The sequence below is a fragment of the Ursus arctos genome, unplaced genomic scaffold (genome assembly GCF_023065955.2).
Source record: "Ursus arctos isolate Adak ecotype North America unplaced genomic scaffold, UrsArc2.0 scaffold_5, whole genome shotgun sequence".
Taxonomy (NCBI): domain Eukaryota; kingdom Metazoa; phylum Chordata; class Mammalia; order Carnivora; family Ursidae; genus Ursus; species Ursus arctos.
The window spans coordinates 61,645,682-61,673,198 of record NW_026623067.1 but is presented as its reverse complement, the minus strand read 5'-3'; the positions used below and the strand labels follow the sequence as shown (position 1 = coordinate 61,673,198).

The window sequence follows — 27,517 nt, the reverse complement described above, 5'->3', positions numbered from 1 at the left end:
TGCACACACCTCCACTAATTTTACATTTCTCATTCTGCGGGTAGCTGGAAAGCGGCTCAGGGAATACGGTTCCTTCTCTTAGCTACCGCATGAATACAGTGAGTGGTGGCCGTCCAGGCCTCCCTGGTCGGGGGGTTTGGTAAATTAGCAGCTTGGCTGTATAATCAGGCATTCGCCATTGAGGCCACAGTGCTGTATCCGTTAACCAGGTGAGATTTCATCATCTAATGGGTTGGGAGGTGTGACCGAGCTGCTAAGTTAGCAATTAAACTTCACAAATATCATTCGATTGCATTTTTTTTTTTTTGCAAGCCAGAGACAGGTTACCCTAGGCATTAAAGAAAAACAAAAAACAAAAACTCTTTCCAAAATGTACACATTAAGGGAAATGCTTTCTTTCTAAAACGTGAAATAACATGGCTTGGTATTTAAACAATATTTTAATTATTTATCCTATAAAACACAGTCCTTGTAGTTATGGTTCTAGGTAGAGGAAGGGAATGTTTCTGACCAGCCAGTTCCTCCAAAGGCCGGGAAGGACTATGTATAAAATACATCATATTAGATAATATCTAATCTAGGACAGGAAAATCTGGGCAATAATAGAGATTTGTCCCTTTGGGCCTATTGTTTAGATTTATTATTGTATTAAGAGTTGGAATCAAAGAGAAAAGGGCAAACAGTCAGGTAAAAGGTTATTTCAAGCCTGTAACACAGCTGGCAAGAGCCAGCCCTCTGGGCCTGTGGGACCTGAAGTCTTGCACCTCCACTTTGATCTTTACGATGCAGCCATATTCGTTTGGGCTGGTTACGGAAATTCTGGTATATTAGTTAGGTTTTCTTCTGGAAACAAGTATGGTCTTCCTTGATAGTGAGAATTCCCTATGTCTTTAGGTATGTGGGATAAATATGTGGTATCTATGAAATAGAGAAAGAATGCTAGACCTACTAGATTTTCCTGAGTGTTAAGTGCCTAAATGGAAATATAACAGAAAATATTATTAGCTTTATCTGGGGACACCAGGGATGCAGGTTAAAGTATTTTTCATCTAATTTGATAGTGAATAAAGCACTTAAAGCACTTGATGATTTATTGATCAAACAGAAATCAGGCAGCAGACAACAGCTCCTTTTTAAATCCCTATTCACACGATTAAAAGCCAAGTGAACTTTTTTTTTTTTTTACAGTTTTGCTCAGTAAGCTTTATGTTATATAAAGAATAAAAAGAGAACAGTTCTTCGGACCTATAAATCTCTCCTTTGGCTAATATGAATGACTATGGGCCACGTGAACCTCCATTGAACTGTAAACACTGTTTTAATGGACAGTAATGGCCCTATGATTTTTAGCTATTGTTCCAAAATGACTACCATGTTTATTGCCATCATTAAAAATGAATTAAAGAGTTATGAAACTCCTCAATAATGAGAACTCCAGCCGTTTATAAGCGGTGGTTCTCTTCTCCCCAGCTCACTCAAAGGTTCTGCTGCTCTGGGTGGCGCAGGCTGCGGGACACCCACCCGGGGCGACGGTTTTGGGGGGTGGAGGGAGGAGCAGAACATTTCCCTCGGAGAGGCTGGTGAGGGCCTAAAGGACAGGGAAAAAGAGGAAGGCGGAGGCAACGGGGTAGGGTAGGGAAGTCCAGAAAGCCTTGCCAGCTCGGTCGCTCCCCGAGAGGAGGCGCGCGTGTGGGTGGAGGCTGGAGTTGGGGGTTGCGGGAGAGCAAGGTGTGTCTCCCCGGCCGCGTGGGGGCTGCGGCCAGGAGCCAAGGACGACCGGTGGGAGATGTCAGGTGGAAAGAATGGGGTGAAGAGAATGGGGTGGGGGCAGCGAGAGGAGTCCACACGGTGGTAGCTGGGCCCCAGAAGGCCCCGGGACAGGGGATGCGCCCGAGCGGGACAGGTGCGGGGGCGGCCCGGCCACCGCTCCTGTCCTTCCCCACCCCCGGCTCCGCAGTGGCGAAGAGGGCGCCCACACCCCCTTCCCCCAGCTCCCGAGCCGCTGGGGGCTTCACAGGAAAATGGCTCAGCAAAGTTGCGCGCAGCCCGTGCACTGTTCTCCGAGGGGTCCCTGGCTGGAGCCTGCACGTTTCTCTTTGCATTAGCAAAGCCCAAAGTCATCCAGTTTGCGCTAATCACCACAATTAGTCCTGAATTATCACCGGACTCTGACAGACGTTCCTTGTAACTCTCTTTTATTTCCAACAGCCCTAATCAGCCGCTCTCATTACAAACGCTGATTAAACTGCAAATTATCCAGCAGCGGCCCTGTTCCCGTCTACCAGCAGCTCGTTCAATATCAATTAAGGCCGAGCGGCAAAGCCTGCAGCCTCCGAGAGCTTCCAACTGCCTGATAGTGGCACTTATTAGTTTGGAAAACTAGGAAAATACTAATAATCAACAACCAAGGGGAAAGAGGAGGCAACCAAACAAAAGGAAGGCAGGAACGCAGCCGGAAAAAAGGAGCGAGCGCGCCGCCTGCCCGTCCCCCATTCCTCTGGCCCCAGGTGCAGTCCCAGCCCTGAACCCGGGGGACGGTTGGGGACCGGGAGGGGTCCGGTTCCTAGAACCGGTGAAGGTGTGCGGGACGGCCAAATGTGTTCGCTAAGGTGTTGTCTTAAGCTTGCCGAAGACATTTATGCAAGTAATGCGTCGTATTTGGGCATTTAAAACCAAACTAACTTCCAGAGCTGCCTTTATCGAGTCGTCCTGAAATCCGTTTCCAATAAGCTGTTTCGTTTGATGCTTAAAAAACATTGACCTCGTCCCGTAAATAAAATGGGAGCTGATGACAGTTGATTTTATTTACCTATTGTGTCAAATTAGATTTCCACGGCAGAGCGCTGCTCATAGAGGCTGCAAAAAATGCAGTCCCGCGGCCCCACCTCCATCCCAACGTGGGGCTGAGGTGTGAAAACAAAAGCTGCCTTTCTCTCTCCTTCTCCTTCTCCCCTCCCTTTCCTAGGATGAGTGGCTGCAGGCGGAGAAACTAGCCCTACCCTCCAAGGAAACTCGGCTTTGCCCAGGGATTCAACTGGGATGAAGGAAGCTGCTAAAGAAAGGTCCTGGTGGGTTTTAAGGTGGCTGGGACCCTTCAGTCGCAGCCACTAGCCCTTGTGGCCACCCTTATGCCCCAGGCAGGGGCAAGCTTCACGGTGGCTGTTCTTTCCCTATTGATGGAATTGTCCCCCATATCCAAAAATTTAAAAATGCTAAGGACCATAACTCACTAAAGCTGGAGAATTTCTGTCTAGGATTGGACAAAGGCATGTGTTTGAGGATTTATACATCATTAATAATGTGCGTGTATTTGTTTTTACCAAAACTTCATTCACTGATGGGCCTGAATCCCTTTGAAAACTCACATGAGGAGTGAATTACCAGAGGCTGCTTAATATGGCTGAGCCCACCAGCCTTAATCTTTTCAAAAGTAGTCTGAAGTTTAAGTTTTTGCCCCTTTCCTAAACTTTGGAGCAAGCTAGTTATAATTACATTTTCTTAGACTTAGGAAAAGTTTTCCTGCTCCTGAAGAGTTGGTTTGCTTCCTTCTTTCTGTAGTGGAAAAACCACATGACTAAGTTGTTTTTCCTTTCGCATTGATTCCCAGGAAGCTCAGAGCTAAATCTCATGTTTAGCATGATGCCCACCTTTGTGATAGAATTACTTCTTCTCATTCCTTAACTGTATATTTTCCTGCTTTTTGTTGGAAATAAGCAGGAAATAAATTTCTTCTGAGAATTTACTACTTTATCTACTGCAAAGTACCATCAACCCTACCTTGAGAAGTACAACAATTTTGGAATTAAAAATACTTTGGGCTCCAAAAAAAAAAAGAACCTTTGTAAAATATACCACATTTGCCTCATTGTGTTTCTGGCAATTACTTGCCTTCCAACTTATAAGTGAAACTCCTTTGAGTTAAAGAATGTTTCTGCTCTTTCTCATCAGTGTTGGAGATGCCATTGTTTTCGTCAGTATGTTCACAACCACTACTTTAGGCTGGGATCTCATCATCTTGGGCCCAAATTTCTGAAGCAGGATCCTAAGTCCCCCAAAGAGGGATGCATCACTTGATCCCAAACAGCTGCCAGTGCGTTCTCCTGAAACCACTCCGTTCTCCTGCTATGGCTTAAATAGCATTTTCTTCTCTGCATCATTTCACATATTTTGTTTACATCTCTTGAAACTTCAGAATTTCTATTATGCTAATTTGCATTTGCTATTATATGCTTTTCTGTGATCTCAAGCTTTTTCTAGTTAAAAATATATTACTAAGGACTTGCTGTGTACAGGGGCTTGCTAAACTCTTTACATGTGTTACCTCATTTGATCCCTAAACAATCTTAATATATAGGTACCATTATTATTACTGCTATTCACCTATAAACCATTTAAAGTAAAGCTCAAAAGATCCATAATCAGTGACCATGTGAGTCAGAGACCAAGCATGGATTCTGACTTGCCTGAGTATTTGGCCTCCCCAGTCTTTGAGGTAGGAATCAAGCTTTCTGTTTTGTTTCCTCTTCTATCTCATGTAATAAGAATTGAGAACAATCACGAACCGAGTGCCTGATTTTTTAAATCTATAGGACCCCCTTGGGGCACCTGGGTGGCTCAGTCGTTAAGCATCTGCCTTGGGCTCAGGGCGTGATCCCGGTGTTCTGGGATCGAGTCCCACATCGGGCTTCTCCACTGGGAGCCTGCTTCTTCCTCTCCTACCCCTGCTGTGTTCCCTCTCTCGCTGGCTGTCTCTCTGTCACATAAATAAATAAAAATCTTAAAAAAAAAATCTGTAGGACCCTCTCCCCCCAGCCATACACACATGACTTGAAAAGCATGACTTTGATCATGAGGTTTCCTACTCCAAAATCCAAGTGAATGAGATCCCTGGATTATCCATCTTCTCACTGTAAAGAGAAACCTACCTTTCTTTCTTTCTTTCTTTCTTTCTTTCTTTCTTTCTTTCTTTCTTTCTTTCTTTTTCTTTCTTTCTTTCATTCATTCAATCCACCCTGATCTGAATGCCACCAGCAGTTGTTGACACATACCTAAGAAGGAAGTATGTTTCTGGGGAGTCCCCTTCTGTGGGACAATACCCCAGTAACCATATGAAAGGCATCTCTTAAGCTGGCATGGGTAAAGCTATGTGAAACCCATTCCCACAGCATTTTGGAATTTGACATTCCAGATAATAATATGCTTCTCATCTGAGAACTGCTCAAAAGGCAAGATTAAGGAAGCCAGCTAATTGCAGCTTTTAAATAACGACAATTGCACATGAGTTTGTCAATTTTCTGTAAAAGCTGAAAATATTCCCTCAGTCAACTTAGCAATATCGGTAGGAGGAGAGTTTTGCGCAGATGTCCTGAAACACAGATTAAAGTCCTAATCTTGATGAGCAAGGCCTAATTTTGGATATTTTTAAATCTAATTTTATGTCCTGTCATGAAAACCTTGAAAAATTACTTCCCATCATGACATTTTAAAAATTGCCTTTTATTCCTGAAACTGGAGAATAAAGATGCTTTTAGCAGTAAAATATAATTCAGGGTAGGGTCTATGTTTAAAAATACTGCTGACAAAGACACATTTGAAAAAAAAGCACTACTACTGCCACTGGCGGGTTGATCCTCCTTGTCCGAACCTTTGGTGTAGATGTCTAAGAGGCCATTTCTACTTACATGGAACAGTTAGAGGTTATTGTAACCATCTTAGCAATAGACAGGAGCTCAGCTGGAACTGATATGTGTGATCACTGATTGATTACCTGTCTGCTTGATAGTGTGTAGTTGAGTGAACTCGTTTCCTTTACAGGACAGAAAGATTCACAAAGTAGAAAGTGCAGGTCCTTAAATTACATGAAAATTAATGTTAAGGATATAGTGATGAATCTTTGCATATATATGCAGATATTATGGGTATACACTGATTTAGGAAAATCACAGCGATGGCAGTCTCTATTTACAATGTAGACAAAAGGATGTCGTTCTTAGCATTACAAAAGAGAATACTTTCTTTCTTACAGGAGGATTAGCCTCAAGCTTCCTCAGCATCCTATTGCATTTAACATATGCTTTGATCTATAATCTTTCCCTTTAAACACAGCTTTCTGGGGACTCATCTGTTGCACAAAACTAGGTGTATACCAGCATTGTCTCTTTTCTTGGAATTCTCTTTTCTTGAATTCTTATTCAAGAGTAAGAATGTCTTATTCATCTTCCTACCCCAAGGTATGCTGAAATCTGTTGCTACTGTGAAGATTGCTCTGGGTCCTACAGTTCTTTCTTTGCTGGGCCCACACATGAAGGACTTGTCTGCTGGTTGAGGGCAGTTGCATTTTTGTTCGGTTTGTTCCTAGTTGCTAATATGCCTCTTCAGAGCAAGATAAGGCCTAGGCTTAAAATACTGCCTGCTGGGTTGCCCTGACCACTTCTCTTTGTTGTCTGAGGTCAATCGGAGGCTTTGCTTCAATTAATCTTTCTAGTGCTTTCCTAGTCAATGTATTGGTCTTCTTCCCACCTCAACTCAATGAACGAAAAGCTCAGTCTCATACCTGCCCTCATAAATCTCTGCCATGGGGGAGGGGATGCAGGCTGAAACATAATGTTCCAGATCTTCCCTTATGTCAGAATTCACTGCCATTGGTTTGTATATACAAAGAAAGCTGCCCATTCAACTAGGCTCCCTATCAGTGACTTCTTGTGAGTCTAGGTGCCCCAATCATCAATATTATAACATATAAAGTTATTCTCGAGTGGTGGGTGGGGCTTAGCCTTTATGAACCATGGATTCCTTTGAGGCTCTGATGAAGGTTATATACCTCCTCCTCAGGAAAATGCACATATTCATGGTCATGGAAATTTTTGCATACAATTTTGGAAGGTTCCCAAGTCCCTCTTCCTTAGAAACAGGCCTCTTCAGTCCTTGTTTGCTCTGAGTCAGGCCATCAAAATTTTTCTTCTTTTTTTTTATGAACAATTTTTTTAAAAGGTTTTATTTTTAGGTAATCTCTACACCCAACATGGGGCTTGAATTTACAACCCCGACATCAAGAGTCCTGTGCTCTACCAACCGAGCCAGGCAGGAGCCCTATCATCAGAGTTCTTATTCACCCATCACCAATAACGGAAAAAAAAAATTGAGGGAAGATCAAGTCACTTTTTCTCAAATCCCTACAAAAAAAGCCACTAATACCTGTGAAATCACTTTTTCTTTTACAGTCTCCAGTGCACATATTTACACAATGTTCCAGCTTCAGGTTGCTTCGGTATACCCATCTTTAGACAGATGTAACTACATTCCTAATAAATGCACACGGGCAGCCCGTATCCTAAACTTTTCCCAACATTTTAAACATCAGAACAAAAGGAAATCTTAGGTCTCAGTCTTTTTTTCTTTTATTTCTCCTTTGCTCTCTCTGGCAAATTGGTTACAAATACTGAAGTGACCAAAAAGAGGAGATGCAAAGCCCCACACAATCAAACTAACCTAATTAATTGAGTCAAGCTGTCTATTTCAGATGGAGACCCCAAATCATGCACATCTACAAATAGGAACATGTATTTAGGATTTCCAAAGAAAATTTCCTTGTGGAAACTCAGCAAAACCCTAGTCCTTCCTTAAAATGCAAGAGCAGATGTATTTTCAGATAGTTTGTCATGTAGGTAACCAAAGTGGACTTTTAATTATGGGACATTAACTATGAATTAATATCTCATTATAACCAGAGTATAGAGCACATAAACCGCCATTAAAACTGAACATCTTTGTACTATATGGGATCAGTTTTTATTTTTGCTGCTTACTTCCTTGGGATTTGGTCCCACCTCTATCCCAAATGTCTTCTCCACAGTACTCAGAGCTTCATCCCACCCTGTGGGCAGTGGCAACTTGAATGGCAGTTGCCCCAAACGTGGCATCAGAGTGTCCAGTCAGACTGTTTGAGGAGTAATGCTGCCAACTGTATTCCTATCCTAGCCAGGCTCTTCAGTGGCATTCTGGAATGGCAGTAAAGCAACAACCCCATGTTCTGTGTTCAGCTCTTCCAATCCACAACTCAAGCCAGGGCCTTTGGCTCAGGGGCTTTGATCAACTTTCTGACTTTGCTGGGCCTTGGGTTAGCTATCAGCAAAATAGTACTTTTATTCCCAAGGACTCTGAGAACCTTGATTGCGCAGTTTAAGAATTGAAAGTACGACGAGATGTTATAATAACAGTGTATTCTAGAGGAATGTTGGAAAACTCAGGGGCAGAGAGTCCCCACTGTGAATAGGAGGCAACTATCAATGAAGGCAAAATAACTGACCAAAGAAGATCAAGATGGCCACTGCCAACAATGAACATAGTTTTCTTACAGATCTATTTTTCTTTTAAATATATTCATGAAAAATATATTCTTAAATATACTCTGAGTTTGAAAAAATCCCACATAATGTTATTAACAATAAAGAAGTGAATAATATAGTCATAATAATACTTCATATTTAATAAAATAGATATGGTTTATATAAATTCTTACACCCTTCAATCTCTCCCTCAGTTCTGTCTCCAACTCCAGCTCCAGCAGCAGCACATGGACAGAGACGATTTAAACTTCTCAAATGTCCTTATGAAGACAGAATTAAATCAGTTTCAAATAGTTGAAAAAAAAAAACAAACAAATAAATGTGGCTTTCAATGAACTGACTTTGGACAAATTGGTCTTCTTGCCTTAGTAGCAAGTTCTTGCTGTTAACTCAGTTTTGTTTTTTGTTTTTTTGCAAACTGTTAACTTAGTTTTGAACCCTGTCTTGCTAACAGGGTTTTTGTCTTGTTCCTGAGTCCCACAGCTCATGGAATCCTTTTTGTCTAGTGAATGGATGTCCCTGTTGTTCATTGAGTCTAGGCTGTCCCTTCTTGCTAATACAGTTCCAGGGAGGAATTGCTACCCCTATCACTGGAGTCCTGTTGTTCATTCAGGAAATTTTATTGTCACTTAATATATGCCAGGCACTGTACTAATACCAGGGATATGGCAATGAATCAGACAAAGCTTAAATTTACTTCCTGATGTTTATATTTGGTAGAAGAGGATAAACAAAAGAGAATTTCAGACATTGATGAGGTCTAAAAAGAAAAGTAAATGGATTGATTTAACAGAGAGAGACAGAAGGAGGCTACTTCAAATAGGGTTATCATGAAGAGATCTTTGACTAGGTGACATTTAAGCCACAATCTAGCCAACAAGAGGTCAAACCTGGTAAAGAAGGGGGGAAGGGGTTGGGTGGCGGGAAGAGCATTTCTGGCAGCAGAAATTGTTAGCATAAAGGCCTTCATACAGGATTATTCTTGGTATGTTCTCAGAACAGAAAGAAAATTATCACTGGAGTTAATGAGAAGGCAGGGAATGACAGGAGTTCAGGTCGGAGAGGTAAGCAGAGGCTAAAACATATAGGGCCTTGTAGACTGTGGTAAAGGATAGATATTATCTAGATGAAATAGAAAGCCATTGGAGGGTTTTAAAATGGGAGTGGTGAGATCAAATTTGTTTGTAAAGGATCACTTTGACTGTAGGCGGGTGGAGAATGAATGATAGAGGGTTAAGAGCGGAAGCAGAGAGAGTAGTTAGGAAACCACTGCAGATCCTCCAGAGAAATGGTGGTGGCTTGATGTGGAGGTACCTGTGAAGATAGGGAAGTAGATGGATTTGGGATATGTTTTGAAGGGAAATGAGAGGATTGCTGATGGATTCAACGTAGGAGATGAGGAGAAGGAGAAACAGGTTGACTTTCAGGTCTTGATCTTGATTCTCTAAGTAGGTAGGGTATAGCTTCCTGAAATGTGGCAGGACAAGTTTTGTTGGAGTGGAGGAAGTAAGTATTCTCTTTGAGATACTCTTGAACATCCAAATAGTTCTAACTAACCTCCCCCCCATGGCGATCACCCACTTTGTTACGCCTTCCAACAGTATCCGACTTCACTTTCTAATTCCTTTGCTGTGCCCTTTGTGTATGTCTGATGCTCCATTCCCTCTTTCCTCCAAAATATCTGCTGTTGCCAGTCTGCCAAGCTTGTTTGTAGCCATGACTGTCAGGCACTGTCTTCTCCATGCCCCAGCCATGCAGGTGTGGTTACGTGTGTTTTCCCAGTGCCAGCCCAGTCTCATTTGAGGACTCTGGGTGCAAGTTCCAGGCTCCTGCCCTTGCCTTTCTTGTGCTGGGCAAATTGCTTTCTCTCTCTAGTTGCTGGCCTCCTTGTTTGTAAAATGAATTAGATCAGTTCTCAAAGTGGGGTCCGGAACCAGCAGCATCAACATCACTTGGGAATTTATGACAAATACAAATTCTCAAGCTCCACCCATACCCACTGAATCACAACCTCGGGGGGTGGGGATCAGCAATCTTTTAACAAGCCCTGCAGCTGAATCTCAAAATTCACACCAAATCTTGAGAGCCACTGAACTAGATATTCTTTAAGCTCCCTTCCGGTGCTTACATTCTATGACTCTATTATCCTTTGATCTGATCTACATGATTTAAATGATTTTTTTTAAAATTGCATAATCATATCTCAAGGTTATGCAGAGTTCAGACAAGTGAAAAAGCATACTGTGAGACAACCCCTTCCTTATATAATTATTTATGTAGTTTCTCCAAACATTTATTTAAATTCATCAGCCTCCAGCCATATACTTTTAAAGAAACTTTAATAAAAAAATCACTCTGAGATTTATCACAGTGGAGTTGTACATCATTTTAGTGAATGGTTGAAAACTGCTGAACAGGTGTAATAATGCCTTTGGGATTAAATAATTGTAACTGAATTACATCTTCATAATGACAGCAAGGGGAGGCAGCACCTCTCACTGCTCTATCACAGTTGATTTTAGAAGGGTTATAAGAGTTGGAGAAAGTCTGAACCATTATTATCACCTACTGTTTGGGATGTTGTACTCATAAACTGTAAACAAAATTGTAATTATTAAGCTGTGGTCATGTACAAATTTCCAAGAGATGGAACTGATGTAACATTTTATAATATGGTTTCCTTAAATTTAATCTGTGTGCTGCTAAAATAACCAATTGTTTCCCTCAATTCAGTTTAAAAAACAAACAAAAACAAAAGCAAATAACACCTAATTCAATTAAAGCCGTTTGTTTGTAGTCGCCATGACAAAATTAACACTTATTTAACTTAATGTCCTCTGCTTCTACTAGTTCCAGAGGCAATGTGAAACTTAAGAAAATAATTTAAAGATGTAAAGATTCATCACATTCTCAAAGCTCGGGAAACAAAACAAACAAAACAATCTGAAGCTCATGAGTCCTCAAATTGTCCACGAGAGAATAGAAATTTGATGTGTGTTGTTGTTGTTGTTGTTTTAATAAACATAAGATTCTTTTTAAAAAGAGTTTTAAAAGATTGTAAATATCTTGTGGGTTAACTTAGAAAAATTCACTAAGTGTCTATACTTGCTGCATGGGCTAGGGATGAAAAAAACCGGACAAGGGAAGTGCATTTAAAGGTGTGCAAAGAGGTGAATTCCTGGTAAACAAATGTGTTTGTATTTCCCATTTTCAGGCCTTCGTTTCTTGGTGAGCATAAAAAACAGATCCTGCCTTCCTAAACCATGAATCCAACACCTGGGAAGACAGCTGAAAGGTAGATCTCAGGTGTCCTTATGATTCATTCTTTTTGTCTGTACTGCAGTCGCCTCGACCATTTAATTGTACCAATTTCTAAAAGAAATGTAACAAGGTTTTAAGTGTGTGTTCTAGTTGATGCTTAAACTGAAAGAAAATGAAATACTCACAAATGCTTGTATAATATAAGCCAAGGGGTTTTCACAGTTAATTGAAACATCTGAGTAAAATGAAGATTACCTGTGTTTTATGTCTGCCACTGATGAGAAAACGAGAGATCGGTGTGATGTACTCATTGGTTTGTGAATCTAAAGGTGTGCGGAGAGTGTCACAAATCACCTTGATGTCCCTGAGAAGGAGATTTTACCTCTGAAGCTCCGCTTAATAAAAAAAGATATTTAGCTAGATAGCTCTTGGTTGCCTATGCATCTGTGTGTTCTGACACATAGCAGCCCCTTCATTTCAGGGCTGGAATAACTTACACTCATGAAATCAGCTCAGGATTCATTGTCTTTAGATTAGTATATGTAAAACATCTCAGTTGGAGGCAGTAAAGAGTCAAAACAAATCACACTACACCTGGTTTGAAGATCTGTTCTCATTTGTAAAGGTAATATGAATTTGATATAAGAATACCAGATCATTTTTCCCTGAGCACAAAATTTGTTTATGGCCTATCCAGAAAAGAAATGGCAAAGGTACAGAGTTAGAGGTATTCATCTCCTGCTATGTGTGCGTCTGAGGTCAGCCTGGTTCCTGCCAAACTCCCTGGCTTTTTCTCTTATCTGAAAGTGGGGGTGAATTGGGAGGGAGTGGTCAGGGTGATGGGCAGCAGGAACCCTGAAGCAAAAAGTCCAGCTGGACCCTTCGTATCTACTTTCACTAGAGCACACTGCGCTGAAGAACAGACTAAATTAGAATTCAAAGCAGGGGCAACCTGCGTGGCTCAGTCGGTTAAGCTTCTGACTCTTGGTATCAGCTCAGATCTTCATCTCAGGGTTGTGAGTTCAAGCCCTGTGCTGGAGCTTGGTGTGAGTTCAAGCCCAGCATGGAGCCTACTTAAAAAAAAAATTTAGAATTCAGAGGAACAAATAAACAGATTGAACATCAATGTCCCCTGTCAAACACAACATTCTGCCTTGCCTTCGGTAAGGAAAACTAAAAGAGGAGCTCCTCTATGTTGGAAGGACAAAATAAATAAGACAATTCCACTACCCAGGGTCCAGAGTGATTTTTGACCTGTTCAAGATTTCAGTTTGTTGAGGGCAGAGGCAGCCTCCCAGTCCAGCAACCTTTCTTTTTTTTTTAAAGTTTTACGTTCTTTTTTTTTTTTTTTTTAAGATTTTTAAATTTATTTATGTGACAGAGAGACAGCCAGCGAGAGAGGGAACACAAGCAGGGGAGTGGGAGAGGAAGAAGCAGGCTCCCAGCGGAGGAGCCCAATGTGGGACTCATCCCAGAACGCCAGGATCACACCCTGAGCCGAAGGCAGATGCTTAACGACTGCGCTACCCAGGCGCCCCTCCAGCAACCTTTCTTATACACCACCCCTTTCCTAAAGTTTATTTCTCAAAAAACTTAGTTCCATAAGCAGTTAGCAAAACAGGTATTCCAAAAACAGGGTGTGGTAGTCAAATTCATTTAGGCATGGTTAAATGGTTAAATCCATTCCGTCATTAAACAGCGTCAAACAAGTTTCTTGGGGGCAGTTTCCTGACTCTGTTCGCCCTTGTTGATTGTGAAGGGGGGGCGTGTGACTTGCTGATGTAGAGTGCAGCGTTCCCAGGCATGCTCAGGGACAGAATCCTTTTCCGTTGTGTAGAGCAGGGAGGCTTTGGGGAGTCTTGTGATTCACAGGGCATTCTTTGGATGGATTTGGTCTATACCAAGGTGGTCCTTAGTGACTGCTCATTTGCTCGGAGACTTGGCAGAAGACCAGTTTGTTCATAGTGTGAAGGGGGCACCTATGGGCAAGTCAGGCACTCAGAGTTGCAGGTCGCTCATCTGCCAGAAGAGGCAGCTGGTCTACAGCAGTGGTTTTCAGTGAGAAAAGGGAGTATTATTGCAACTACTGGTGGCTGGACCAGTGTCTTCTGGAGGCAGGGAGGGGTCTCCTGTGGTAGATAAAACTTTCCACACCCACACGCCCCCAAGTGGAGAACTCCCTGCTTTACTATTGTTGACCTAATAATCTTGTACATGCATGTTATTATTTTACTGGGCAATTCCTCCTACAGGAAAGTTTCTTTCTGACAAACTTACCTTTTTGGAAAAAAATATATATACATGCATATATATTTTATACACTTACACACACAGTGATAGTCAGTGAAGCAGTGTTGGTGATAACAAGAGATCGGAAGCAACTAAATATCCACCAAAGGAGTATGTGTAGTCATTACACAAAGCCAACTCTAGACGTATAATTAAATAAAAAAATAAAGCATGGACACAGGACATTGGGATAAAACTGCATAACACATATCATTAATGAAGATATATATGTGTGTATGAGCATATACATAAAGCATATGCTTACTTATGTACAGAATATCTTTGGAAGGATACTCAAGAAGCATAACAGTGGTTGCTCCCAGTGTCTCAGAGACGGGGCTGTCAGAAAAACGTACTTCACATTCTGTACCCCGTTATTATATGTTGAGTTTTGTACTATATGCAGGATAGCTGCTTCCAGTTGCTCCCCGCCCCCCCCCCCGCCCCCCGCCGAAATACATGTATGCCGGTCATCACATCAAGAGATGAAGTTTATTTCCCTTTGAATCTGGGCTGGCCTAGGGAAATGCTTTGGTGGACATGTCCTTCTGGTAGGTCTACCCTTAGCCTTTAGGAAGACTAACAGCTTCTGCTTCCTCCCCATGAGAAGCCAGCCAACATGTAAGATGCCCAGTCACTCTAAGAATACCATGCTATAGTCGGCCATCCCCATGGAGGCACCCGGTAAAGTGAGTGAGAAGCCATCTTAGCCATTGCGGCCCCAGCAGACACCACATGCAGTTGGAGAACCACCCTGCTGAGCCTGTCCCAGATGGTAGAATTGTGTTTTTGTTTCCAGCCACTAAGTGTTGGGGTGGTTTATTAACAGAAAGAGATTTTAAAAATTATTGTCTATTAAATGTAAATATGTAAAATGATTTCAAAGTGTTTTTCCATATAAATTTATATAAATGCAGGATTTGAGAGTATTTTAATAGGGGGATAAGAAAGACAACCACAGATGACTGAAGTGGGAATCAGAGCGTATTACCCAGGAGGAAGAAGAGTAAAACTAATGAGGAATGAGGCAAATTTTGCTGACTTCACAAGACACCCTGGGGTTTAATTTCTGTCAGGGCAACACACCCCATCCTGTGTGTGTGTGTGTCGCTCTCTCTTTCACACGTGCACGCACACGCACGCGTGCACGCGTCACTTAATTATTCTTCTAATTGGGGGGAGAGGAGGGAATATTAAACAGGTTAATTGCTACCATCGTCAACCAGAGTCCAAGACTGTGAATTGAGAGCGTGTTCCAAGTTACACCACGGGATGCCCTTTGGGACCTGATAATATGATAAAGAAACAAGACAAAGGAACCTAAGTAGCATAACCTCAGTATTTCAAAATAATAGACAAGTGGAAGGAGAAATTAGTTTGATTTTAATGAAAAAAATGAATTCTCAAATATTTTAAAGGGCTGCAGTTATTACTTTTAAGTACAGTACATTATACAAAGCTATAAATGGGTATCTAATAAGTTAAATGAGGTAAGTTAATGAAAGAATTAAGATTCACAAGAGGCCTACATTATATAATTATGTATCATAAAACAGAAAGTCCTTTAACATGTTAGAATTAATTGGATGACCCAGAAATGGAAGGTACATTGAAGTTTTAGTTTGAAAAAGCAACTAATTTCAGATGAATGCTTTGTACATAGTAGGTATTCAACAAATGCTTGGTAAAGTAAAATGAACCAACTAGGAAGGTCCCCCCGGCAATTGTCACTCCCTCTGGACAGGGGACTACCATCCAGTTCCCACTGCACCCTCCCCCACCCCAAGTTGTATTCAGAGGCAAATGAAAGTGTGAGGGTAACCTTGAACATGGTCCTGTTTATTTTTTTTAAAGTAAAGCAAATCATTTTAAAAAATCAGCAATATAACTATGAATAGTAACAAATTACTTGCTGAATAGCTAATTTAAGACGTTTCCCGTGGAAAATTCCAGTTGAAGTGGGAATAGGTTAACGGGAAGGATTAATACAGAAAAGAGTAGAAACAAGCAGAATAACAGATCATTTTCCAGGTTCAGCCTGAAGACCTTGAAGTGACATGGGAGAGAGCATGTAATGAGAGGGGGATGAGCATCCCAGAGTGTTGGTGTGGAACCCAAAGTAGGTACCATCTCCCCCTCAGATTGTTCTGGGACAGGCCTTAGCACTCTGCTCTGGGTAATGAGCCCAGCTCTGAAGAGCAAGGCAGAACATTGGGTGGAAGGACATTGTCATCCTCAGCTATAATATTAACTGGAATCTATCCAAAACATTACCTCAGGCAAGATCTGCTTCCTTAGTTCTTTTCGTCAGTGGGGACTCAAGTGAATTTCTAAGACCATAACATATCTCAGTATCAAGATCAATACTGAATTAGCAGACATGGCTAAGGATAACTGGGGGGAAATAATTAACAAAATTAAGGAGGATTTGCACCACTGGGAGCCATAAAAGTTATTTTATGGGTCCATGTAAATGTAATAAAATCTCTGTCTGTGCCACAATTTAATTTCACATCAAAAAGGTCCCCACAGATAGTCTGTAAGATTATTTTACTAAAATTGAATATGTCTATGCCTTCCTAGTCTAAGCAAAAAAAAAAAAAAAAAAAAAAAAAACTTACTCTGCCCAGAAAGTTATGTTTCACACAGAGGACAGAGGTAAGGCCCATCTGATCTCATGCATTGTCTAATGTCAGCAACTCATAGGAGGTAACATAATTAATTTTTTTAATAATAGCACTCAACAATTGGCAGAGACAGAACATAGTATATGAAAAGGATGTTTCTAAGAATAGCACGTACTTTTTTCAAATTAAAAAAGTCAAATGTTAACAATAGTGGAACACAAAAAAGATAGTGTCTATTATATAGATGTCCTTCATATTGTTGGTGTATATTTTTAACAGCTTATTGGCACATAATTCACATATTTTCCAATTCACCCATTTAAAGCATATAATTCATTGGTTTGTAGTATATTCAGAGTTGTGCAACCAACACCACAATCAATCTTAAAACATTTTCATCATCCCCAAAAGAAACCCCATACCCATTAGCAGTCAATCCCCATAACCCCCCTCCCGTCCCCCAGCCCTAGGCAACCACCAATCTATTTTCTGTCTCTCTAGATTTGCCTATTCCTAACATTCAATGTAAATGGAATTATACAGTATGTAGTCTTTTGTGACTGACTTCTTGCACTTAGCATACAGTTTTTAAGTTTCATCCATGTTGTAGGATATATCAGTACTTCGTTCCTTTTTACTGTCAAATAATATTTCATTATATGGATATACTTTATTTTATTTATCTACCTATTAGTTGGTGGACATTTGAGTTGTTTCCACTTGTTGGTTTCTATGAGTAATGCTGCTGTGAACATTGACATACAAGCTTTTGTGTGGACAAGTTTTTGTGTTTTTTCGTTTCTCTTGAGTGTATAGCTCGGAGTGGAATTGCTAGGTCATATGGCAAATTTACAATTAAGATTTTGAAGAGCTGTCAAATTCTTTTACAAAGTGAATGTACCACTTTACATTTATAATTACATTACATGTAAGAGTTCTAATTTCTCCACATTCTCACCAACAGTTGTTTTTGTCTCTTTTTGATTATAGTCATCCTGGTGGATGTGAAATGTTATCTCAGTTTGCTTTTAATTTGCGTTTCCTTGATGACTAATAATGTTAAGCATCTTTTCATGTGTTCGTTGGCCATTTGTATATCTTCTTTGGAGAAATGCCTAAATCAGATCCTTTGCCCATTTTTAAATTGGTTTGTCTTTGTATAATTGAGTTGTAAGAGTTATATATTCTGGATACAAATCCCTTATCAGATATTATTTGCAAATATTTCTCCCCTTCTGTGGGTTGTTTTTTCACTTTCTTGGTGTTCTTTGAAATGCAAAGTTTTCAGTTTTGATGAAGTCCAATCTATCTATTTTTTTTCTTTTGTCAGTTGTACTTTTGATGTCCTATCTAAGAAGGCTTTGCCTAACTTAAGGCCACAAAGATTCACTCCTGGGTTCTTTTCTAAGTGTTTCATAGTTTAAGCTCTTACATTTAGTCATAATCCATTCTGAGTTAACTTTGTGTATAAGGGAAGAAATGGATCCACCGTGATTCTCTTGCATATATATATCCTATAACTACATTTTAAATGATGGTATTACTCATTTTTTTCTTGTGTTCTAAAAAATACATATTGTTAATGCAAAAAGGAGAAAGATACCTTTTGGTTCCCTGTCTCATAATTTACTCTCAGATCACCCTCACATCCAATTTGAGGAAATAAATTCTTTTTTTTTTTTTAAAGATTTTATTTATTTATTTGACAGAGAGACAGTCAGTGAGAGAGGGAACACAGGCAGGGGGAGTGGGAGAGGAAGAAGCAGGCTCCCAGCGGAGGAGCCTGATATGGGGCTCGATCCCAGAACGCTGGGATCACGCCCTGAGCTGAAGGCAGACACCCAACGACTGAGCCACCCAGGCGCCCCTGAGGAAATAAATTCTTACCCAGTCAATGCCCAAATGTACTGGCCTGCCTGTACACCTCAGAGGTGACTATTCAACAGACACCGAAGTGATGGGAGTCATCGCATCGTACCTAAAAATGTATCTGGAAAGAAAATGGTCATTTTTCTCTTATGAATTAAAAAGTATTATAAGAACAGATAATACTCAAAATGGGCAAGGGTACAGTAAAAAAAGATTTCTCCTAGACTGCCCTTAGAAGTGCAAATTAGTACAATGCTTTATGCAAAGCAGTTTGGTCATATTTATCAAGAGCTTCAAAAATATTCATATCATTTGATCTAATCACCCCTCTACTTAATAGTACTCCATAGAAATAAACAGTTTGCTCATGTGGGCATATTTACAAAGATATCTATCACAGTATTTTTAGAATTGAATGCTTTTCCTACTTCTGAAATTCCTTGATTTCACAGAAAAAATTATGAGCATGTACCCCCAACATATGTATAGCTATTCATTCATAAATTGTATACACTAATATAATTTATAGCTTATAAAGCATATACATATTAAATTAAAGGACAAGGTATAAAGGAAATAATACTTCAAATTAAGCATAAATTTATTAGTAATACAGAAAACCATTTTGATTTCAATAAAATTATTATTAATTACATTTTAGTGAAAACAATGTCACTGAATATCAAAGCCAATAAAATAATTGTTTTCTCTTAACAAAGAGCTTTTTTTAGTTGTAGAAGCGTCAGCTTTGCCATTTTGGGTTCTTCACATGTGCTTGAATGATTAGCGTTATCTTAAATTTGAGGTCTCTTCACAAATTTTAAAAACTGTTTGTCTATTTTGAAGGGTTAGTTAAAACTAAATAATGTAATCATAAATCTATTTAACCGGGGTGCGCAGAAGTATAACACATGGCAATATGCTGGAAATCAACTCACCAGGAAGCTGACGGAATCCTCAGCTCTGTGTAACTCCCAACTCCCTTCTTCCTTAAGGACCCTGTCCACACTTTCCTTGTTTGTTTTCATCAGCTGAAATGTGTGCCAAATATTGTCACCCCTGTTAATCCTTACTAAATACAGGTATAAATTTAAACTTAATCTCTAACATTTTCCCCTGTATCCTGGAGGATTCTTATATCTCTCTTAGAGAGAATGCCCCATTTTTAAAAAAAGGTTTTATTTGTTTATTTTAGAGAGAGAAAGCAAGAGTGCATTTGAGAGAGGGGAGGAGCAGAGGGGGAGGGAGATGGAAGGGAAAGAATCTCAAGCGGACTCCATACAGAGCCCCACTCCAGGCTTGATCTCATGATCCTGATATCATGACCTGAGCCAAAACCAAGTATCAGATGTTTAACCAACTGAGCCACCTAGGTGCCCCCAAGAGAATGCTCCACTTTGGGAATAACAGTCATAAAGCTAAATGTTCAGAACTTGGGTTCTGAAGTCAGACCATGTTCCATATCCTGAATCTCACATTGACTGAGTCACAGATTTTTCACCTGTGAAGTGAGGATAACAGTATTATGTCCTTCATGGGGTTATTGTAAGGATTAAATAAGATAATTTTTATGGAGTACTTAGCATATTAAGTGCTTGGTTAATGTTAGGTAATATTATTACTTCAATTTTTTAAAGAAAGATTTATTTATTTATTTTAGAGAGAGAGATCACACACATGTGAGCTGGAGTGGGGGGAGGGGCATAGGGAGAGAGAATCTCAAGTAGACTCCCCACTGATTGAGGAGCCCGACACAGGGCTCGATGTTGCGATTCTGGAATCATGACCTGAGCTGAAAAATAGAGTTGGATGCTTAACGGACTGAGCCACCCAGGTGCCCCATTACTTCATTTTTCTGCAAGGATTATTCATTACTTTAATATTCAGGAAAGAAAAACAAAACCCTTAAAAAAAATTTAAGACTCAACTATAAGCTCCATAAAGGTGAGGGCTGTTTTGCTTTTATCTCTATCCCCACCTGCCTATCTCAATGCCTGGCCCACGGTTGTGTTTGCGAGACAGGTGCTTTAACCAACTAAGCAATAGAGCCACCTCTACAGTTGTTTTTAAAATTTATATGTTGGCTAAAGATAGAGACTGCATACCTGCAGTAATAAAGAGTTCCTCCACTTTGTATACTGGTGATTACAAGAGGCAGCATAGAGTATGGTTCTGAGTAAAAGCACAAAATGTATTATTTACTCAGAGTGATACTGAATTCCATTGCACAATCCAGGATATATTTAAGTGGTTTGTCTTTACCATATACATTCCTGTAGCATTCTCCCCCACCCAGAATTCCCAAACCATCTATACTTTTGTCCTGGGAGTCCACTATCTGAAAGTCACTCAAGGAATTTGTTTTGAATATGTATCTGCATGAGGATGGGAAGGCCTAATTACTAATTTATTTTAAAATCAAAGCACAATCATAAATAAAATGTAAATTCTACCTTGAAACATATTTATCCTTCTTTTTTTTTTTTAAAGATTTTATTTATTTATTTGACAGAGAGAGAGAGAGACAGCCAGCAAGAGAAGGAACACAAGCAGGGGGAGTGGGAGAGGAAGAAGCAGGCTCATAGCCGAGGAGCCTGATGTGGGGCTCGATCCCAGAACGGCAGGATCACGCCCTGAGCCAAAGGCAGACGCTTAACCGCTGTGCCACCCAGGCGCCCCTATTTATCCTTCTTTTATAGTTCCAAGTCAAGTCATATATTCAACCCCTGTGTGTATAAGTGTTTGCATAGAAAAGTTCTGTCCTTTGACCACAACCCAACCTGTCAGATGTCATACAAATCCATCCTATTGATCAAAGGGAAATTTTCTCTGTGGCTCCTTGCACAAATAACTCTCGGGACTAGAAAAAATAGCTTGGCCTGATGTCCTGCTGCTGAGAGGCTAAAAGTTTTTTTTCAATCTATGAAGCACTGAATATTTCATCAAATAATGATTTCTTTAAAAGTAAACCTAGCATATTTGATTCTGAGCTAACCATAACTAGTACTTTTCTTAACTTGGGGTTGTGAACCAGTCATCCATAACATCAAACGCTTATTTGAGGGCCCCAGCACAATTTTAGTTGAATTAAAAGCTGCAGTTTTTAATTTGAAAATAAGAACAATTTTATGCAATTTATTTTAAATTAAGTGTCGTGGAGTTTAAAATATTTTCTGAAGGAATTATTGTACCCACTAGTGTTTCAATTTATGTGGCTGCAGGTCCTGGAAGCTAGTTCTCCATTCAGTGGAACTTACCTTGAGACTCATTGTTTAGATTTCAGAAGGCTGCTGTTGCCCTGGGGTACATATCAGATGAATAGAGAAGAAAGGCTACGTGAGGAAGTGACTTAGAGGCACCCTCAGGCAAGGGGCAGCTCCCACTCTTTCACCAAACTTCCGTCCTGCCGGTGTGCAGTATGGGTCCGCAGGCTTCTGAAACCTTATGGAATGACGAGGTAATAGGACCACCTCTGGGGCTGGGAGAGTGGGCAGAAGTTCGGACAGGCTTCCTTTTACTCTTCTCCCTGCTTTCATCTGCTCCTGTGGTATATACCTGAGTGATGGTGCTCCTGGCAACTTGGGAGAACCTAGGTTTTCCTTGCTGTCCTAGAAGCTCCTCTTTTTACATAATATTCTGTGGTAGTCATCAAGTTTAAGATCATGGACTTTATAAATCCAGTCTGTCTCACCAGTTTGGAAAATAAAAGTGGGAACAGGAATCAAACTTGCTTACTTAAACCTTTTCATTATGATCTAGTTTGGTCCAGTGGAAGAAGGAAGCTTGAAGGATGAATCAGAAGTAAGATTCTACTTCTAGCTTTATTACCTATTAGCTGTGACCTTGGGCAAATCAGTTTAACTTCTCTGTGACTCAGTTTCTTCATTTTCAAACAGGGGTAAAGAAACCTGCTATAACTCAGTTTGCTGTGATAATCAAATGAGATTATGTATATGAAAATCCCCCCCAAATTTTTAAAGACAATAAAAAATACAGGTTTAAAAATACTATCCATGTTGACAGATGAGTGATGGATAAAGAAGTTGTGATACATATATATATACATATATATGTGATACATATATATATAATGAAATATTATTCAGCCATCAAAAATTAAAATCTTGCTATTTGCAATGACATGGATGGAACTAGAGTATATTATGCTAAATGAAATAAGTCAGTCAGAGAAAGACAATTATCATATGATTTCACTCATCTGTGGAATTTAAGAAACAAAACAGAGGATCATAGAAGAAGGGGGGGAAAAATAAGACAAAATCAGAGAGGGAGACGAACCATAAGAGACTCTTAATCATAGGAAACAAACAGGGTTGTTGGAGGGCTGGGGGGTATCTGGATGATGGACATTAAGGAGGGCACGTGGTATAACGTGGGTGTTATATAAGACTGATGAATCACTGACCTCTACCTCTGAAACTAATAATACACTGTATGTTATTTAATTGAATTTAAATTTTAAAAAATTGAAAAAATATTATCCATGTATATATAAAATGATTTAAAATGTTCTAAAATAAAATAGAAGATTAAAATAATACAAACTAGAAATTACTAGAAAATATTAGGCATCATTTTTATTCTATCAAATTTTATAGGGGAGGAAAACCTGTATAATAACAAGGCCTGTTTGTTATTCAGGCCCTCAGGAAAAAAACATACAAGATCCATTAATGGGCATTGATCTGAGGTAAAGGCCTAAGAAAACTGTTGAGTTTTAAACAAATAAGCAAAAGGCCCAATCTTGATAATGAGGTTTCTTGCCTGACCTGAGTTGAGGTAACTTGAGTCTTGGATTTATCTGGGCTTGAGGACAGCTCTGCCACTTACTGTGGTAGCTTGCATGCCATGACCAGGTCATAAAATCCTAGAACAATCTGGTACCTGCTCATACCTACATTACCATATAAAGGATTTGCACTTGTCACTTAAGCCCAATGCCTGGGATCTGGGTTTTGAAATCATTACTGCGCCAGCACTCGAAGCAACCTCTCCTTAAGTGTGTTTGACCTCTGGAACCAAGGACTTTTCCACTTCTGACCATTCATGGGTTTTCTAAGAGCAGGGCTGGTCATGGCCTCTTGCAAACAAAAACCCTGCAACACCCCCAGATTGGCTAGATATCCATTTATAGCAAAGAACTTTAACCATATCAAAAGTTGGGGTTCAGACCTATATCTCCATGTCTGATATCCTGAGGGATTGCTCAGTATAAGCCAGGTAGCAGGGAGGGAAAATGTGCTGCTGAGAGAAAAATGACCAGGAATGAATAAGGAATCTGGAAGAACATCATGAGGCAGCAGGTGCCACGGGGCTGTACTTTCACACTTCGTATTCGAGGTCTCCTTGGACAGTCTGGGGGTTCCAAGAGGGCAGGACTGAGGTAAATATGTTTGGGAGCACCAGCTCCTATTGCTAAGCGACCTCTTCTGAAAGAGCCAGGAAGAGTCAGGTGCTTTCCTATAATGTGGAGAGGAAGGTAAACAATGGCAACCTGCAGGCAGAGATTGTGAAGAAATGCCTAACAGGGGCAGTAGAGAGTTTCTGCCCTGGCACGAACACCCGAAGGCCTAGATCCAGAGAGGGAGCAAGCAGGAGCTGAAGCAAGGGACCACTGAGAGGAGGTCAGCAGCTCTGATTATGCATTACTATCAGCCCTCCTTCTGGAAACTCAGAGACTTATAAGGAACGAGAAGGGCTGAAGTCCTGCTAGTCTGGTTTTGTTTTTGTTTTTGTTTTGTTTTGTTTGAAAGAGTGTGGGAGGCAGAGGGTGCACAGAGGGAGAGGGAGAGAGAGAATCTTAAGCAGACTCTACACCCAGTGTGGAGCCCCATGTGGGCTCCTTCTCATGACCCTGAGATCATGATCTGAGCTGAAATCAAGAGTCAGATGCTCAACCCACTGAGCCACCCAGGTGCCCCAGAGGGCATCTGCTTTAGTAGACCTGGGTTCAAGAATTAGAGTGCCTTTTACCTAAAACCCTCGTATTGGTTTGAGAGATAGCATGGCTGTGCAGGGTTCATATAGAATAATTCTATTGCCCATTTTCAATCTGGTAAGCAACCATTGCCCCTTCTCCCCAGCATTAACAGTTATTCAACCAGATTGACCTCCGCTTTTCAGCTTAGGGTCTCACAGGTGAGGTGGATCTTATTCCTCAAAGTCCCACGAAAAATCAAAGATGTATAAACAGCCTGTAGTAGCTTCTTTGGCTAGAGATCCTCTCCTTTCTTTCCAAGTCTAAAAATCACTGGAAGTGGAATTAAAGCTTAAGTACCATGAAGAAGAAGGGGGTAAGGAGAGGGAGAAGGAGAAGAGGAAGAAGAGAAGGAGTGGGAAGGGGAGCAGGGGAAAGGGGGAGGGGAGGAGAGATGAGGCGGAGGGGGAAGAGGAGGATGAGGAGAAGCTTACTTGTGTTTGACCTATGCCTTGTGGGTCTGTTTTCTTGGTGTAGATGCCCACTCTTAAAAAGTACCTGCTTTAGCTCCACCTCTGTTATACTGACATGTTTGTAATTTAAAGGTCTGGTATATTGCTAGAAAGAGAATAGCCAAGTTAAAGAATAGGTGCATTTTTAGGCTTCTGCTACATATAGCCAGATTGCTTCAGGTAAGTTTACGCCATTTTATATACACACCAAAGGTTAATGCGGGTGGTCTCATTTTCTAGTGCTCCCTAAAACCTTAGCCAGTTTATTAGGTGGAAAAGAGCCTCTATTTGTTGCTGGAATTTTCATTTTTTAAATTACAAACTGCAATGATTTCAGCAAGATTTTAATAGAGCTTTTGCATTCTGTTCTCTGTTCCATTAAAAAGCACTTTGGAGGTTAATAAAGAAATGTCTGACCTACTCCTTGCCCTCATATATTAGAGGAACTAAAGGAGCTAAATAATATGCTCAACATTGTGGAGACAGGAGACAATAGGAGACCTGCCAAAATGTGTCAATCTGGGAGGACGAGGATAGGTCCATGGTCCATGTGAACACTGGTAGGCAGGGAAGACTTCATGGAGGAGGTGTGATTGGTACTGGGTCCACAAAGTGGGTAGGACTTGAGTAGATGGAAGAGATGTGACAGGACATTGCAGGTGGGAGTTCAGGCAGGAACAGAGAGCAAAGTCTTGAGTTTGAAATGAGCAAGGCATGTGTGTTGGTTCAGGTTCTCCAAGAAGCAGACAGGAAATGGAATGCAAGGATTTGATTAGAAGAAATGCCTGAGAGAACACAGGAAGAAGCTGGAGGAGCCTGGGAGAGCTATCAGACTGTGATGCATGTCAGTGAAGGAGAGAGGGAAGGAAGGCTGAGTGAAAGCATTCAGGGCTTTCCTGCAGTGTGATATACATTTGGGAAAGGTTGTCAGGGAGTCCTTGAACCAAAGTTGCATTAGAGGAGTTCATGTCTCCCAGGAACAGGCTGCCTTAGTATCTCTGCTGCATCCAGTCAGTGTCTGGGAACAGCCCATAAGAAGCTGGAAAGTGAAATCTTGGTACAAATGTGATGATGGACTTCACAGCACAGCAGTTAGGATTGTTAACCAACTCCCTGTCTTTGGAGGTCTACGAGGTGCAATCTCATGACTGCCATAACACAATGGGGGAGAATGAGAAGACTGGCGTCGCTAGGCAGGGTACATTTATCCAGAGGTAGGAGAGGTTTCCTACTTTTACCTTCAGAGAAATACCTTGATTTTTATGGCTGGACAGAGAACATGGTGGTGATGGAAGCTTTGCTAATGCAACCTCTCCCCTCATACACTCCAGGGGTTAGGGTGTGGACCATCAGGTCAACGAAAGTTGTTTTGGATATGGTGGATGGGCCCTTGACATCCATTCCTCCTTTCAGTGTGCTCTCCTGTATGGCAGAGTCTGGAAAGCTAAACACTACATTTTCTAGATTCCATTGTAGCTTTCGTTCTGGATGCAAATTAAGTTCTTCCCATTCTTTGCACCTTTGGGACATATGGAAGGCAGAAGTTAGGCAGAGGCCATCCTGCTGTTTTCAAATGGTTTTTTGTTTATTTGTTTGTTTGTTTTGGTTTTTTGCTGGCAATTGAGATCATGGAGACTTCACTTTTCTATGTAGGAGCATTTCGATGTCCATTCTCCACCTTCGAGAGCTGGACAAGCTTTAAGAGTCGTCGGGGTGGCAGCTTCCTGATCTCTGAACCACAGCTACAGTGTTGTGTTCTGGATAATTCCACTAGTGCCTTCCTGACTCTCTAGTTCCTGGCACTGGCAGAGGAAGCACTCCCTGGAGGGCTAGTTCAGCAATGCTGTTTCGGGAATCATTTCTAAAGGTCAGACTGATACTGCTTTTCCTTTGCAATTATTTTTGTTTGGTTTTATAATAGATTTTTTTTCTGCACCATACAACATTATTAAATATTATTGGTAGCCATGCTTTTCATCTTCATGACTTACTGATTTTTATAACTGGAAGTTTTTACCTCTTAATCCCCTTCACCTATTTCACCCATCCTGCAACCCCCTCTTCTCTGGCAACTTGCCTCTGGCAAGTTTGTTCTCTGTATTTTAAGAGTCTGTTTTTTTAAAAAATTTCTTTGTTCATTTATTTTATATTTTTAGATTCCACATGTAAGTGAAATTATATGGTATTTGTCTTTCTCTGTCTGACTTAGTTCATTTAGAATAATACTCTTTAGGTCCATCCATGTTGTCACAAATGGCAAGATCTCATTCTTTTTTATGGCTGAGTAATATTCCATTGTATATGTATGTATGTATATGTCTCTGTGTGTGTGTGTGTGTGTGTATATGTATATATACCACATCTTCTTTATTGATTCATCTATGGATGGACACCTGGTTGCTTCCACAGTAAATAATGTTACAGTAGACGTAGGTGTGCATATATCTTTTCAAATTAATGTTTTCATATTCTTTGGGTAAATACCTGGTAGTGGAATTACTGGATCATATGTATTTCTATTGTTCACTTTCTGAGGAACCTCCATATTGTTTTTTGCCGCTGTATTTTTTATAGCGGTTTTATGTTCACAGCAAAATTGAATGAAAAATACAGATAGTTCCCACATATCCTCTGCCTCCCCCTAATCTCCCCTATTATCAATATTCTAGCACCAGT

General features: G+C 40.5%; 1 long non-coding RNA gene across 1 annotated transcript in view; it reads left to right on the top strand.

Moving 5' to 3' along the window:
- The window catches only part of LOC130542729 (uncharacterized), a 158,955-nt gene that overhangs the window by 129,648 nt on the left and 1,790 nt on the right, over positions 1-27,517 (top strand). The window contains exons 10-11 of the long non-coding RNA XR_008957469.1: positions 11,560-11,640; positions 26,495-26,708. This is a non-coding gene — a long non-coding RNA (uncharacterized LOC130542729). The remainder of the gene's footprint in view (positions 1-11,559; positions 11,641-26,494; positions 26,709-27,517) is intronic.